Source organism: Hyperolius riggenbachi, chromosome 5, assembly GCF_040937935.1.
Source record: "Hyperolius riggenbachi isolate aHypRig1 chromosome 5, aHypRig1.pri, whole genome shotgun sequence".
NCBI lineage: Eukaryota > Metazoa > Chordata > Amphibia > Anura > Hyperoliidae > Hyperolius > Hyperolius riggenbachi.
Window position 1 is genome coordinate 258,522,750 of NC_090650.1, and position 16,780 is coordinate 258,539,529.

At 45.3% G+C, this 16,780-nt stretch overlaps 1 protein-coding gene across 2 annotated transcripts in view; it reads right to left on the reverse strand.

Moving 5' to 3' along the window:
• Nucleotides 1-16,780, reverse strand: part of LOC137518682 (mas-related G-protein coupled receptor member H-like) — a 114,422-nt gene that overhangs the window by 3,403 nt on the left and 94,239 nt on the right. The window contains exon 1 of one of the 2 annotated variants that reach the window (XM_068236846.1): nt 4,287-4,372. The exons of the other annotated variant lie outside the window; for it this stretch is intronic. The gene's annotated coding sequence lies outside the window, so the exon portion shown is untranslated. Of the gene's footprint in view, nt 1-4,286; nt 4,373-16,780 lie in introns of those variants that run through there. 2 annotated transcript variants of the gene reach the window in all.

Sequence of the window (16,780 nt, forward strand, 5' to 3'; positions counted from 1 at the left end):
ACACCACTAAATGCCAAAAGAAGGCGCAGCAACGGCAGTTCTTCCTAAGACAACTCAGGAAGTTTGGTATGCCGCAGGAGCTGCTGTCTAGCTTCAACACTGCCACCATCGAGTCAATCCTGTGCTCCTCTATCATCGTGTGGTATCGTGGAGCCACGTCCAGCGACAGGTACAGACTGCAAAGAGTAATCAATACAGCAGAAAGAATCATCAGTTCCCCCCTGCCACCTCTGGACCTCCTCCACGCATCCAGTCTGAGAACAAGGGCATACAGGATCACGAATGACCGGCACCATCCCGGCAGCCGCTTCTTCAACCGCATGCGCACAGACCACCGTTACAGGGCTATTTCCACCAAAACCTCCAGGCACAGGAACTCCTTTTCCCCCCAAGCAGTGTGCCTTCTGAACTCAAATCTCACACACAGAAAAACTAAATAGCACATCTGTGACCCAGGCCTAAATAAATATGTACTTATCCTGTGGTTTACCGCAGGTAGTTTTTGCACTAATATACCTTAATTCCTTGACTTCACGTTTTTTGCACTACCTTGTTTAATGTCTTTGTCTGCTCATCATTGCATGCTTTGATGTACTATGCTCTATGCCGATGTGTACCACAAACAATTCCGAGTGTGGCAACTGCTGCACTTGGCAAAATAAAATCTGATTCTGATTCTGACCTGCTGCACTCCCTATCAGCCCGCCCCCTGCTCAGAGCTCCAGATATCTGCAATCTAGCTGTTTTCAAAACCAGGTTTGTGAACTGACGTGGAACAGGGAGGCCACCCAGTTACCTTCCTTCCCTGTTCCACAGCTCTGGGCCCTGAAAAACAAAACATAGCAACCATTGGTTGCTACACTACCCCGGGCTCCTTCCCAGTCCCTACCTGTTTTAAAAGAGCCTAAAATAAGGCGGAATATATCTGCCATCCAGGACCCACCCCTGGAGTCCTGTACAAACCACAAGGTAACACGCATGACCACATTCGTGTCTGGTGTATGACAGGTCAGAGTTCAGACAGTGGCATAAGCTTTTACATTGGGTAAGTGAGTGTCATAGCCAAAACCTTATGGAACTGGCGGTGTTTAAATCAGCGCACCACTTTCTTTCTAAATTAAATTCTCTTTAAATAATAAAGGTTAGGATGAGGCTTCAAGAAAGAGTGAAGGTTATATGAAATTAAATAGTATGGTTTAAAAAAAGACATCTGTCCATCAAGTTCAACCAAAAAAAAATATATGAAAAAACGGTATATCACGGCCTATCACCCACTCATATCCCAATGTCAAATTCTCTGTGTACTCCATTGGGAAACTTCTGACTAGAAAATTTGCTGAGGAATTATGTGAAAAATTCATTCCTGAGATTGAAAACTGCATAAGCAGTAAAACCCTGGGTGAGGTTGTGAATATCCCCAACTTGCTCCAAAACTGACTGAAAAACTTTTAGATCCCTTTTACACTTGCATTGGAATTCTGTGTTGTGTTACCTTGTTTTACCACAGAATAACGCAATGGCAATGCAAGGCAATGGGGCCTAACACACTTACCACGTCGCATTTCATTGTGCCGTCAGTGCCACGATGTGCATTGCATTCTGATGCACCAAGGGCAGGATACACCGGCCTCACGTACTGGCCTGATGTTAAACTGGCCTCAAGGGAATTTTTTTTGGGGGGGGGGGGGCACATTCAGTTATACCATATATAACTCTGGGGTTTATGTCAAACATGTAGGACAATAAATGTAAAGTTCTTTCTAATAATGACTACATTTATAGTGTGTCTTTTTTCATATACCCCTAGTAGATTATTTAGCAGAAACCTGATTACCAGTAATACCATAGTACAAAAGTCAAAATACAATTTTCCCTCTTCTCTCTCTTTCCTGTTAAAATATACAGTATATGTCAAGGGGTTCCTAATATGACGTTATTGTTAATAGAGTGTACATGGCAAAAATACAGCTTTTAAAGAGAATCTGTACTCTAAAATTCTTACAATAAAAAGCATACCATTCTATTCATTGTGTTCTTCTCAGAATCAGAATCAGAATCAGAATCTTTATTTCGCCAAGTGCGACCGAGGTCGTACCCGGAATTGGTTGTGGTTCACGTGACAGTGGCAACAATAGCAAGGACAGAGATTGGCATTAGTACAGCAAGACAGGCATAAACAATAAGACAATAACATATAATTTGTTGAAGAAAACACCCTTCACAGCAGTTGGCCAAATCAAGAACATTCTCCAGGAGGTAGGTGTACGTGTCAAAGTCAACAATCAAGAGAAGACTTCACCAGAGTGAACACAGAGGTTTCACTATAAGATGTAAACCATTGGTGAGCTTCAGAAACAGGAAAGCTAGATTAGAGTTTGCCAAATAAAAACCTAAAAAAGCCTTCACAGTTCTGAAATAACATCCTACGTGAGTGGTGAGTGATGGTAAGAAAAAAAGTATAGAGAAGGAAAGGAACTGCTCATGATCCTAAGCATACCACCTCATCAGTGAAGCATAGTGGTGGTAGTGTTATGGCATGGGCATGCATAGCTGCCAATGGAACTCGTTTTCTTGTATTTATTGGTGTTGTGACTGCTGACAAAAGCAGCAGGATGAATTCAGAAGTGTTGCGGGCAATATTATCTTCTCATATTCAGCCTAATGCTTCAGAACTCATTGGAAGGTGTTTTACAGTGCAGATGGACAATGACCCAAAGCATGCTGCAAAAGCAACCAAAGAGTTTTTAAAGGGAAAGAAGTGGAATGTTTTTGCAATTGAGCATGCATTTTACTTGCTGAAGATACAACTGAAAGGAAAATGCAGGAACTGAAGACAGTTGCAGTAGAGATCCGGCAGAGCATCACCAGGCATGAAACCCAGCCTCTGGTGATGTCTATGCATCCCAGACTTCAGGCTGTAATTGACTGCAAAGTATTTGCAACCGAGTATTAAAAAGTGAAAATTTGATTTATGATCGTTATTCCGTCCCATTACTTTTGGTTCCTTAAGTGGAAGGCACATACGGAAACTTGTAATTCCTACACCGTTCACCTGATTTGGATCTAAATACCCTCAAATTAAAGCTGACAGTCTGCAGTTAAAGCACACTGTGTTCATTTCATTTCAAATCCATTGTGGTTGTGTATAGAGCCAACAATGTTAGAATTGTGTTTGATTTCCCAATATTTATGGACCTGACTGTGTATTCATTTCAGACTTCCTCTAATTCTTTAATTTCAGCAATTCACAATTTAACACAAAACTAACATACTGTATATCCCAGAAACTGAAATCCAAGACAGTTTCACTTTTTAATTTGCTTAAGAAAAATACTGTAACCAGGAACCCAGCGCTGCAAGGCAAGAGCGCTAACCACTAAGCCACAGTGATGCACATTAATTGTACTATTTTATTCATATATTAAAACATCTTTAATACTTACTGATATTTTACTATAACCTAACCTCTCCCTATTCTCACACAAAACCCTCCCCTGTTGGTGCCTAATCTTTACCCCCCCCCCCCCCCCCGGTAGTGCCTTGCCATAAGATGGTGGTCCCTAACCCCGCCATCGGTGCCTAAACTTAGCCCCCATTGTGGTGTCTAACCCTAAGACTCCCTGGTAGTGCCTAACTTTACTCCCCCTGGAGGTGCCTAACCCCAAGAGCCCCTGGTGGTGCCTATCGCTAGCCCCATGGATGGTGCCTAACCTTAATCCCCCATTTTGTTAGTGTTATATAAATTAGCATACGACTGTTTATGGTTTTATTTAAAATAGAAAAAAAAATGATAATTGAGGAGTCAAAAAGTAAAAATACACGTTATATATATATATATATATATATATATATATATATGTGTGTATATATATATATATATATATATATATGTGTGTGTGTATATATATATATATATGTTTAAGTAAGTTTATTGAAAAGCGATAATTTGTAACATAAGTGGGAATCGCCGAAGTTGCTCGTTCCGGGGGAAAAAGTTGAAATGTAAATGATTTTTTTCTGAGAAAGCATAGGGAACAGTTTTAGAAACAATTATATAGTTTTACAAATTATTAATTGTTAAATAATGGGTTATTGTAAACAATAAATTTGGTTATGGAAATGAAAGTTATAGCCAACAAGTGATATAGTTCTTTTATATTTATGTGGTGCCCTTTTACAAACAATATAGTTGTTTTATATTTACACTACAATAGGCGCCATTATTACGTTCTACCAATTAAACAGCTAACTTAAAATAGGAATAAAAATAGGAAATCAGATCTCACCTGCTAGGCTTTGCTTCTCTGCCTCCAGGTTGCTCTGCATCACTTCATTGTGGGACACCCAGCCATAGCCTGGTGACTGTGTGTTACTGGCAGCGACTGAATCCAATTGTTTAATAAACAACTATGTTAAAGAGGTGGATTAACATGGCACACAAAGGCTGAGCTTGATCACTACCTATTTAGCTGAAATTTGCTACCATAAAAGCAGCTGAGCTGTAATTATTAAGAGACATCAGGAAGTGCACTTTACCATCATCTGATAACAGCATGCAACATATCACTCCTGGATTAATGATATCTCTCTTTGTGATTCAGGAAAATTGGCAATGCTGAACCTGTAAAAAGAAAGTCTGGGACAAATATCAGACTGCATATGATTTAAAAAGAAAGCTGCCCCTGTAGTTGCGTTTCTTACTCCTCTGGGCTGCCTGCTTAAAAAATGTAAAATTTGGCTGCTGCTATAGTAACTTCACTGATAATTGGCATTTTTGGAATTGAGCTTTCCATCACTTTACCATTTAGCATCAAACTGACAACTATCAGAATTGAAGGCAGGGAAGGGGGTGGAGGCTGTATTCCGGCAGGTCTGTGGCTGCACCATGGCACAGCAGTGCCTGTCAGATGCTTGGACTTTTTTTTATAAAAACACGGCTGTCCCCAGTACAGCGCTGCTTCAGATCGCAGCGCTGTACACAGTAAAAAGACAGTGATCGCCGCTGGGAGACTGAAGGCGGAGCAGAGCTCCACCTACCAAGCGGAGATGCACGCAATCCGCACGCGATCTCCTGCAATGGCTGGCCCAGGACTTGACACCAATTGGCTGCCACCGCGATCACGTCCGTTGGCGTGACACGGTCTTGAGGTAGTTTAAGATGTGCTCAGGACCACCGTTTGCCTTCTTCTCAGCAGGGGGCAGAGCCCCCCAAAAAACTGAAAAAAATCCAGAACTACATCTGAGACTCTTCAGCAGGGGCGTAGCAATAGGGGGTGCAGCGGTAGCGACCGCATCGGGGCCCTTGGGCCAGAGGGGCCCCGAAGGGCCCTCCCTCAACTACAGTATTAGCACTCTATTTGTCCTGTACTCATAATAATCACTTTTAGAGGTGCTATGGATAGCAGTAATCATTAACAAGCTGTTCCCCATCCCCTTCTTTCACCTCTGACACTGTAGTAGCCATTGGCAAGTTTTGGTGTGCCGTATCAGTTGTTATGTATAGAGTGCTAGGGGCGCCCCATTGTAAAACTTGCATCGGGACCCACAGCTCCTTAGCTACGCCACTGCTCTTCAGAGTTTAGCTGACCTGATAAAAGCATCACATGACATTGTCATGACAGTACATTTAGAAAAAGATTGAAAATTATATGATATGTTTGGAAGGGCGACATGTCTGTGCTGCTCCTGAAAAAAACACAGGACACAAGTCTTGTAGAACAATGCCCTTTGTACAGATTACTTACCTATGCGGCCGCCCATAGTTGCTTCATTCCACTCATGGTCCATGTAACGACACTACTTTCTCCTTCCAGATGTAAAGGAGGAAGTAGTGGAGTTATGTGGACCGCCATGCACTCATAGCTACTTGTAAAGCCAGTGTCCCCCCACTACCCTGACAGCTGGAGTGTGGTACTGCAACTCAGGGAGCGCCTTAAAAACAAAGGAATCCCCAAGAATCCCCCACAAGGAGATGGACCAGCCCAGAGTCCGCCAGACCTGTCAACCATCCACAGTCCACAAGCGAGTAGCGAGAACACAGGGGGAAAAAGCAACAAGAACACGGGGAAAAAGCAATCCAAATCCTTGGAAAAATGCAAAACCAAAACACATCCATCCCAAAATCCGACAACAGGGGTCCTCCACTGCAGCCATGGTCCATGGCTATGTGTCTCTCCGCTCCATCATTAGTATGAGCACAAATATCCATGTTGGAGACATTACATCCGTACACCTCTATCATAGAAATAACACATTCATACCCACATTCTGTTAATCATACTTCTGTCTTACCATCCTGGTCCCAATTTTCATTTGCGATTCAACCTACTATATGCGTGTTTGTGTATTTTGGATCACATTATGCTATCTCTCCTTTGCTCTGATTAAGGAGAATGATAACACTGATTAAGGAGTTAGTGTTATCATTTTCCTCCACATCCCATACTTCATTCTCAAGAAAAGTGCTCATGCTGAGGAGGCATTCCACAGTCCCTTCCTCGGTGAGGATATTTACTAGTAAGAGACTGTGAAATGCTGATGGTAATGGAGAACTATATATTCCTACGAGCAGACAGAAAGAAGATCTGGAAGGGCCTCACTCGACTCCGCATGCTGGCTTCTTATGAGGAGTCTTCTCACTTTGTGCAGGCAGGGGGCTGGGGTCTCTTTCAACCAGCAGCCAGAGCCACAATACATCGCAACAAGAGGGAGGACTTGTGGCTTAAATGTGCCATGGCCACCAAGAGCCATGCCAAGTGAGACCCGCGTGCACTTGAAATTCAGGAGCCGAGGAGACCTTTTAATGGACACCCTCAGCAAATATAAGGACAGCTTTGACAACAAGATATAAGAATCTGATTGCCATAAACTGTAAATTCTGTTTTCTTTGAACGGATAGAAAAATGCTAGCTAGCTGTGCAATGCTCTCAAAAACAATACAACTTGACTAACTAGATTCATTTCGACTGTAAAATGTCTGCTCAGAAGCTGGGAAGTCCTCTTTAATAGTGTCTGATTGTAGCCAAATACTAGGTGATCAAAGCATCCAATAGGATACCTTCCACCCCTAAGATGATTCACAGAAATTACAGATGTCTCTGCTCCTCTCTGGCTGCTGATCAGTAGAGATGGCCCGAACGGTTCGCCGGAGAAATTGTTCGCATGAACTTAGCTGGTTCGAGTTCACAGTGAACCGCGAACACTTAGCGAGTTCGACCCGCCCCTTTACTACATCATTGGGCTAAACTTTGACCCTCTACATCACAGTCAGCAGACACATGTCAGCCAATCAGGCTGCACTCCCTCCTGGAGCCCCCCCCCCCCTTATAAAAGACAGCAGTGTCGGCTATGTTCTCACTCTGTGTGCTGCTGTATAAGTGAGAGAAGGGAGAGACATTGGAGAGATAGGGAAAGCGGTAGTTAGGAGGTCTGTTAGCTTGCTCCTTGGTGATATTTGTTGATGAAAAGCACCCCAAAACAGCTCTTTCGAGAGTTAATGTTCTTCTGATGTGTTTTTTTTTTTGTGTGTGTGTGCCACTGACACTGCATATACAGCCCTGTCTGTCGCAGCTGGCCCTTGCTAAGTGCTGTACTGTGCCAGGCCCAGTACATTCAGTGCATACCTTTCACTGCCTCTGAGTGACTGCACTTTGTATTATACAATACCACCACCAGTCAGTGCATACCTTTTCCCTGCACCCGTGTGACTGCACAATTGTATTATAGCAGTAGTCACTGCATACCTCTTGCCTGCACCTGTGTGACTGCACAATTGTATTATAGCAGCAGTCAGTGCATACCTTTTTTCTGCATCTGTGTGACTGCACAATTGTATTATAGCAGCAGTCAGTGCATACCTTTTCTCTGCACCTGTGTGACTGCACAATTGTATCATAGCAGCAGTCACTGCATACCTTTTCACTGCACCTGTGTGACTGCACATTGTATACCAACAGTCACTGAATACCTTTTCACTGCACCTGTGTGACTGCACAATTGTACTACAGCGGCAGTCCTACAGCGGCAGTCAGTGCATACCTTTTAACTGCACCTGTGTAACTGCACATTGTATGTATGTATGTATTATACCACCAGCAGTCAGGTCAAAAAAGTGTTCAGTGCTTCACCTTTATCAAAATGAATGAGGCATGGATCCCGGAGGGCTACTGCCTGCCTGAAGACTAAGTCAGTCCCCACACACAGCATCTCTGCTTGCACGCCATGTGACTACCTGCCCCAAGACTAAGTCAGTCCCCACATAGCATCTCTGCCTGCAGGCCGCTTGACTGCCTTCTCTGCCACCACTCCCTCCTGGAGCCTCCCCCCCCCCCCCCTATAAAAGACAGCAGCGTTGGCCATGTTCTCACTCTGTGTGCTGCTGTATTAGTGAGAGAAGGGAGAGACATTGGAGAGATAGGGAAAGCGGTAGTTAGGAGGTCTGTTAGCTTGCTCCTTGCTTATATTTGTTGATGAAAAGCACCTGTAAACAGCTTTTTTGAGACCGAATGTTCTTCTGATGTGTTTTTTTTGTGTGTGTGCCTCTGACACTGCATATACAGCCCTGTCTGTTGCAGCGGGCCCTTGCTAAATGCTGTACTGTGCCAGGCCCAGCACATTCAGTGCATACCTTTCACTGCCTCTGTGTGACTGCACTTTGTATTATACAGTACCACCCCCAGTCAGTGCATACCTTTTCCCTGCACCTGTGTGACTGCACAATTGTATTATAGCAGTAGTCACTGCATACCTCTTGCCTGCACCTGTGTGACTGCACAATTGTATTATAGCAGCAGTCACTGCATACCTTTTCACTGCACTTGTGTGACTGCACATTGTATACCAACAGTCACTGCATACCTTTTCACTGCACCTGTGTGACTGCACAATTGTACTATAGCGGCAGTCAGTGCATACCTTTTAACTGCACCTGTGTAACTGCACATTGTATTATACCACCAGCAGTCAGATCAAAAAAGTGTTCAGTGCTTCACCTTTATCAAAATGAATGAGGCATGGATCCCGGAGGGCTACTGCCTGCCTGAAGACTAAGTCAGTCCCCACACACAGCATCTCTGCCTGCAGGCGGTGTGACTGTCCCAAGACTAAGTCAGTCCCCACACAGCATCTCTGCCGGCAGGCCGCTTGACTGCCTTCTCCGCCACCACCAACAGGGTCCAGGACTCCAGGTGGATTCCTGTATTTTTATGGCCGCTGCTGCTAGCTGCTGCGGCTGCTACCAAACATAATAATAATTTTTCTAATGCATGTACATGCCTAAATTTTCTGTCTGCACTGCGGCTGCAACAACAAAACAAAAGGCATGTACATGTGTCAATTCCCCTTCATGATCGTTATCTTGCTGCGGTGAAGTGGCTTGTGTATCACAATGAAGCAATGACCTATATGAGTGTGTTGGGGGGGGGGGGCACACCCAAGATAATAAGGTCATTGCTTCATTGTGGACAGACCAAATTCGATCAGCTGGACAGTCACTGTTGTTCTGTCATTGAGCTACCTCAGCCTGACCATATGGGCTTGAAAACTGCCATCACCTGCACTCTCGCCATCGTGCACACCAGTCCAGCACCAGCATGGCCATCACTACACAAAGAGCTGTTTGCGGTGCGTTACACAGTGAGTTTGGTCTGTCAGTTTGAAGCAGTACACTACTTACACTAACTGCTGATCCATGTATACACGCGCAAGATGTTTTCAAGCACTTTAGGCCTCCAATTTAGCAATGCAATGTGATTTCTGCCTTTTCGGGATTATAACCCTGCTGTGCGTCAAATCCATAATTTTCCCCTGCACTTTTGGCATGAATCCCACTCCGCCATGTCCCCCTCCAGGTGTTAGACCCCTTGAAACATGTTTTCCATCACTTTTGTGGCCAGAAACAGTGTTTGTAGTTTTAAAAGTTCGCCTGCCCATTGAAGTCTATTGCGGTTCGAAAAGTTTGCAGGTTCGCAAGCTTTTTCCGAAGTTCGGGTTCGAGGTTCGCGAACCGAACATTGGAGGTTCGAGCCATCTCTACTGATCAGTGGACCAAAGCATTATGGGATAGCACACCAAATGCCAGAATTGTTTTTCCATAATATTTGGCTTTTGCAGAACCAAGTACAAACTGCACAATTTTGGGTCTAAGTCACCTATGACATTAATTCAAATAACAACCCCCCGTCTGGCAGTACCTCTGCTGAAAGATGAGGAATTGTCATAAGTTTATAAGTTTTTATGAGTTTAAAAGTGGTACTGTATGTCTCAACTCAGCATCTTTTTCACACAATATACTGTATATTGAAAAATGCAATCTTTTCTATTACATGAATGAGTACAGAGGTGGCAAAATCTTAGCATTGTCTATCTAGCAGAGTAGCCTCTTGTGTTACTAAGCTTGAAGGTAGATCCTAATATGAATTATCATAATACAGGTTAGACTTGTTATGGCTTTAGATCTCATTCTTCCTGCCAAGTTCTTGCTTCACTAATGTTCACTTTCACAGTGTTTTTATTTTAGTGCAGTACTATGAGGTATGGCTTTGTAAGAAACAGTAGGCATTTTCATCTCTGTGGGTTGCAGTTCGTTTGTTTTTGTTTAGCAGGTTCTCGTTACACCTATCCACACTATGTTATTATGTACTCTATAACCCAGCTAATATATGCTCATCATATGTAAAAATATATTTTGTAATAAAAACATAATTTATTGCACAAATTGAAAAGGTGATTACAGCAAGGTGATATTAATACATAATGTACAGCACTGTGAACTCTGGAGTTTGATAGCTATGTGAGATGGTTTGACCTAGCATGGTATAAAAATGGAGGTCTGAGAGTCTGGCTGCTTGCTTCTTTGTTCTCTACACTAGGCCCAGAACAGCCCACCCAGTAAGAGGAAACCTCAAATTTACAGGAAAGACATCTAAATAGGGTGAAGTCATAGTAGGTAAATGAGTGGAACTCGCATACTGTACCTAGGTAGAGATGGCCCGAACCTCCGATTTTCGGTTCGTGATCCTCCGCAAATATTTGCGAACATGTGAACTTTTGCGCACCACAATAGACTTCAATGGGGAGGTGAACTTTGAAAACTAGAAACATTTATGCTGGCCACAAAAGTGATGGAAAAGATGTTTCAAGGGGTCTAACGTCTGAGTTTTTGCATGGGGGAGTGGGATACACGCCAAAAGTCCCGGGGAAAAATCTGGATTTGACACAAAGCAGCGTTTTAAGGGCAGAAATCACATTGCATGCTAAATTGGAGGCCTAAAGTGCTTTAAAAAATCTTGCATGTGTATACATCAACCAGGGAGTGTAATTAGAGTACTGCTTCACACTGACAGACCAAACTCACTGTGTAACGCACCGCAAACAGCTGTTTGTGTTGTGACGGCCGTGCTGGTCTGGTGCGCACCATGGCGAGAGTGCTGGCGATATTGGTTTTCAAGCCCATATGGTCGCCAGGTTGAGGTAGCTCAATGACAGAACAACAGTGACTGTCCAGATGATCAAATTTGTTCTGTCCACAATGAAGCGAATACCTTATTATCTTTGGTGTGTCACCCCCCGAGATACTCATATAGCCATCGGTCATTGCTTCATTGTGATACGCAAGCTCCTTCACCTCAGCAAGGTAACGATCACGAAGGGGAATTGACACATGTACATGCCTTCTGTTTTGTTGTTGCAGCTGCAGTGCAGGCAGAAAAATTAGGCAGGCATGTACACGCACCTGAAAAATTATTATAGCAGTTGCTGCTAGCAGCGGCCTTAAAAATTCAGGAATCCACCTGGAGTCCTGGTGGACCCTGTTGGTGTTGGTGGAGAAGGCAGTCAAGTGGCCTGCAGGGACTGACTTGAGGCAGGGCAAGACTGAAGTTGGATGGCAAATTGGGACAGCTCTGGCCACAGATCAAGCCTGCGCACCCAGTAGTCCAAGGGTTCATCGTTGCTCACAGTGTCTACATGCACACTTAAGGCCAGGTAGTCAGCTACCTGCCGATCCAGGCGTTGGTGGAGGGTGGATCTGGAAGCGCTAAGGCGAGGCATTGGACTAAAGAATGTCCGCATGTCCAACATCACCATGAGATCGCTGGAGCATCCTGTCCTTGCCTGCGTGGACATGGGAGAAGGATTCCTGGCAGTGGTACCTTTATTCTTTTGTGCTGTGACATCACCCTTAAACGCATTGTAAAGCATAGTTGCCAGCTTGTTCTGCAAGTGCTGCATCCTTTCTGCCTTCTGGTGATTTGGAAACATCTCCGCCACTTTGTGCCTATACCGAGTGTCTAGGAGTGTGGCCACCCAGCACAGCTCATTCCCCTTGAGTTTTTTTATACGGGGTCCCTCAACAGGCTGGACAGCATGAAAGTTGGATGCAGACATAATATCCATCTCCTCTTGCTCTTCCTCAGTGATGTCAACTAAGTTCTCCTCCTCCCCCCAGCTACGAACAATACCACGGGAAAGTTGAGCAGCACAAGTCCACTGCGACACCTGCTGCGGTTGTTCTTCCGCCTCATCCTCCTCCTCCAAAACAACACTTTCCTCATCATCTGACTCCTCTTCCCCACACAACTCTTCCTCCTCCTCCTCATCCCCCCTCTGTGCTGCCGCAGGTGTTGAGGAATCATCTGCTTCTGCTGAGAATTGATCCCACAACGCTTCCTCCTGTTCCTGGTTACGCTCCTCTACAGCTTGATCCACCACTCTATGCACGGCACACTCCAGGAAGAAGGCATATGGAATCAAGTCGCTGATGGCGCCTTCACTGCGACTCACTAGGTTTGTCACCTCCTCAAACAGCCGCATGAGCCTGCAGGCATTTCCCATCAGTGTCCAGTACTTCAGCAAGTACATCCCCATCTCCCCAGACTGTGTCCTTTGACTGTAATTGTAGAGATACTGTTTGACGGCTTTCTCCTGTTGTAGCAGGCGGTCGAACATCAGGAGGGTCGAATTCCAGCGAGTCGGGCTATCACAAGTCAAGCATCTCACCAGCAAGTTTTTTCTCTGTTGAATATCGGCAAAGCGTGCCATGGTCGTGTAAGACCGCCTGAAATGCCCACACACCTTCCTGGACTGTTTTAGGATGTCCTGTAAGCTTGGGTACTTAGACACAAATCTCTGAATTATGAGATTGAGCACATGTGCCATGCAGGGTACATGTGTCTACTGTCTCAAATTTAAAGCTGAAATGAGATTGCTGCCGTTGTCACACATCACGTTGCCAATCTCCAGTTGGCGCGGGGTCAGCCACTGATCCACCTGTTTTTCAGAGCAGCCAGGAGAGCTGCTCCAGTGTGGCTCTCCGCTTTGAGGCAAGACATGTCTAAGATGGCATGAAACCATTGTACCTGGCATGTAGCATAGGCCCTGGGGAGCTGGGGCTGTGTAGCTGGAGAGGAAATCGCAGCACCAGTAGAGTTAAACTGCCACTCAGCCAAGGAGGAGGAGGAGGACGACAGCAAAGAATATGTAGCAGGAGGAAAGGAGGTGGCAGCAGGCCTGCCTGCAAGCCGTGGAGGTGTCACTAGGTCCGCTGCACTGCCACATACTCCCTGCTTGCCAGCGGTCACCAGGTTGACCCAATGGGCTGTGTAAGTAATGTACCTGCCCTGACTGGACCCATGACCCAACACTGTGTGCCAGACATTACATCACTTGCCTCTCAACTTCATGGTACAGTTTGTGTATCGCCTTTTTGGAGAAGTAATTGTGGCCTGGTATCTTCCACTGCGGTGTCCCAATGGCCACAAATTTTTGGAAGGCCTCAGAGTCCACCAGCTGGTATGGTAACAGCTGGCAGAATAACAGTTCCGCCAAGCCAGCTGTCAGACGCCAGGCAAGGGAGTGACTGGCAGACATTGGCTTCTTCCGCTCAAAGATTTCCTTCACAGACACCTGGTTGTTGAGGGCAGAGGAGCAGGAATCGCTCAAGGTGAGAGGCAGAGTGGAGGAGAGAAGCTGTGATTGTAAAGGTGCAAGGGAGAAAGCGGCTGAAGATGATGCACCTGAAGGAGGAAGAGGAGGGTGGCTTTGCTTTTGTGTGCTGCTTTTCCTCAGGTGGTCTTCCCATTGCAGTTTGTGCCTTTTCTGCATGTGCCTTCGTAAGGCAGTTATTATTATTATTTATTGTATTTATAAAGCGGCAACATATTACGCAGCGCTGGACATTAATTTACGTTACAGACAGTATTTAGGGGTGACATACAGCAATATGACAATACAGGAATACAAGAAAACCAGATCACACAGCACAGTAATAAAAAAAATTCCACACCGCTGAGCCACCCTGGGGTGTGGGCACTATGGTGGCATCAGCAGCTGATGTTGAAGGGCATGTTGGCTGGCTGTCCATAGGTGGCGATACATGGCGCTGGACACTGCCACCAGCTGTTTCTGATGACGAGCTCCCCCTGCTTCTTTCAGCAACTTGTCTCCTCCTACTCCTCTCTGACTCCCCCTCTGAACTGTGACCTTGGTCATCATGTCTTTTAGGATCCCACGTGGCATCAATGGCAGTATCATCATCATAATCATCCTCCAAAGCTTTGCTTGTATCAGACACCTCCAAAACTGCACCAACAGCAGGTACTTCATCATCCTCCTCCTCACACCTTACGTCCATATTGTCGCCTAACTCAGACATATAAGGTGGTGTAACTAGCTTAGCGCCTTCATCTTGTTGTAACAATAATGGCTGTGAATCAGTGATTTCCCCACCAAATAACTCCTGCGACGTGTCAAATGTAGCGGATGTGGTACTTGGAGTAGCGCTGGTGGATGCGGAAGATGAATTGTTCTGTGTTAAATAGTCAACCACGTCCTGACAATCTTGGTGTGAGAAAACGCGGAAAAGCCGCCGCGTGTGCTCGGAACAAGGCGGCTGATTCCGCATCCAATGCGGCGGTTTGCACGCGTAGGCCTACATCTGCCAGTATGGCTGAACGCGGAGAAACCGCCGCATGCCCTAATAGCGGTGCGGCTGGTTCCGCGTCCAGCGCGGCGGGTGGTACGCAAGACATGTCTGGTGTGGCTGGGACTGATAGTGCACACAGGTTCAGAGGGACGTGCGCGCGCGCTGAGAGGCAGAACTTTTATGACAGCCAGAAGGGAGTCAGCTGACCAAGCCGGTCAGCTGACGATTCAACCAGTTCCCATTGGTCCAGCACTTAGGGGAGGCGCTGGAGAGCGCTGGGCTATATATACTGGGTGCTGGTCATTCGCTGGTTGTCTGCCGTTGCGATCACTACGTGGAAGCACTCAGACCTTATTGTCAGAATCTGTGTTATCATTCTGTTATACTTCAGACTAGTTCCAGGGTGTTGATGATCAAGGACCTCACACCCAAGATTAGGGACTTGTGTTACCATTCTCTTATACTTCAGACTAGTTCCAGGGTGTTGATGATCACGGAGCTCACACCCAAGACTAGGCATTGTTTATTATCTGTTATGACTTTCTGCTTTCCTGACCACTCTTCTGTTCACTGATTCGGTACTTCGCTATATCTAATACTCTGTTGCCAAACCCTGCTTACCTTAGTATTACCGAATCAGCCTCCTGTCTTTGTACTTTGTATGTCCGTGTGTTGCCGACCTGGCTTGTCCGACCTTGAGAGCTATCTCCTCAGTTAAGAGATAGTTCACAGATCAGTCAGTGATATCCTCCTATTGGTGTCACTCACGCTCTGGTCCTTTCCTCTCCCAGTCTGACTCCTCCCTGCGGGAGATTCTCAGGCTGCTGAAAGGTCAGAATCAGAATCAGAATCAGAATCGTTTATTTCGCCAAGCATGATTGCTCATGCCCGGAATTATTTTTGGCACATACATATAGCTCGGGATGTGCCAAAAATAATTCCGGGCATGAGCAATCATGCTTGGCGAAATAAACGATTCTGATTCTGATTCTGATTCTGATTCTGACCTTTCAGCAGCCTGAGAAGGTACTCATACTCTAGCAGTATTCCTTACTGCCTTTGTACCTGTCCTCCTGTTATTGTTCTCAAAGTATTACTGTTGCACCAAACACTCATATCTCTCAGGTGTCCAGAGGTTAGTAATATATCTGATTATCGGTGATACTGCAGATTATCAATAATCAGGTATATATCTGTATTTTTGGTGATACTGCAGATCACCAATAATCAGATCCTCTCTGTGTTACACCGATCGTTACAGAACGGCAGACCAAAAAATGCAAATGGTTGCACACACCAGCCGTCTGGGCACACTTATCACTTCTGTGGAAAACATCAATATAGTGCTGGGCAGCCACCAGACGGTAATGGACACTTTGTCTGGATCTATACAAACCCTCCAGACGGCTGTGAAGGATGTGCGATCTCCTCTTAGCACAGACATACGTATGCCTGTACCTGAAAAATTTTCTGGTCACAGATCTGACTTCCGAAATTTTAGAAGTAGAGTGTTATCTAACTTTGAGTTAAGACCTAATTCTTCAGGAACTGTGGCCCAAAGGGTTACCTTTATTAAAACCTTGTTATCTGGTGATTCTCAGACCTGGGCGTATAGCCTTCCCACCGGTCACCAGGCCCTAACCTCTGTAGAGGAATTTTTAAAAGCTATGGCTATAATTTACGACGATCAAGACATTGCCTCGACTTCTGAGCGGAAGCTCAAACTTTTACGTCAAGGCAAGAGTCCGGTTGAAGATTATGCTGCTGAATTTAGGAGATGGTCAGTATCGGCCAGGTGGGACACATTTGCCCTTTTAGATTGTTTTTTATCAGGGTTGTCAGACGAGGTCTCCGATCTTA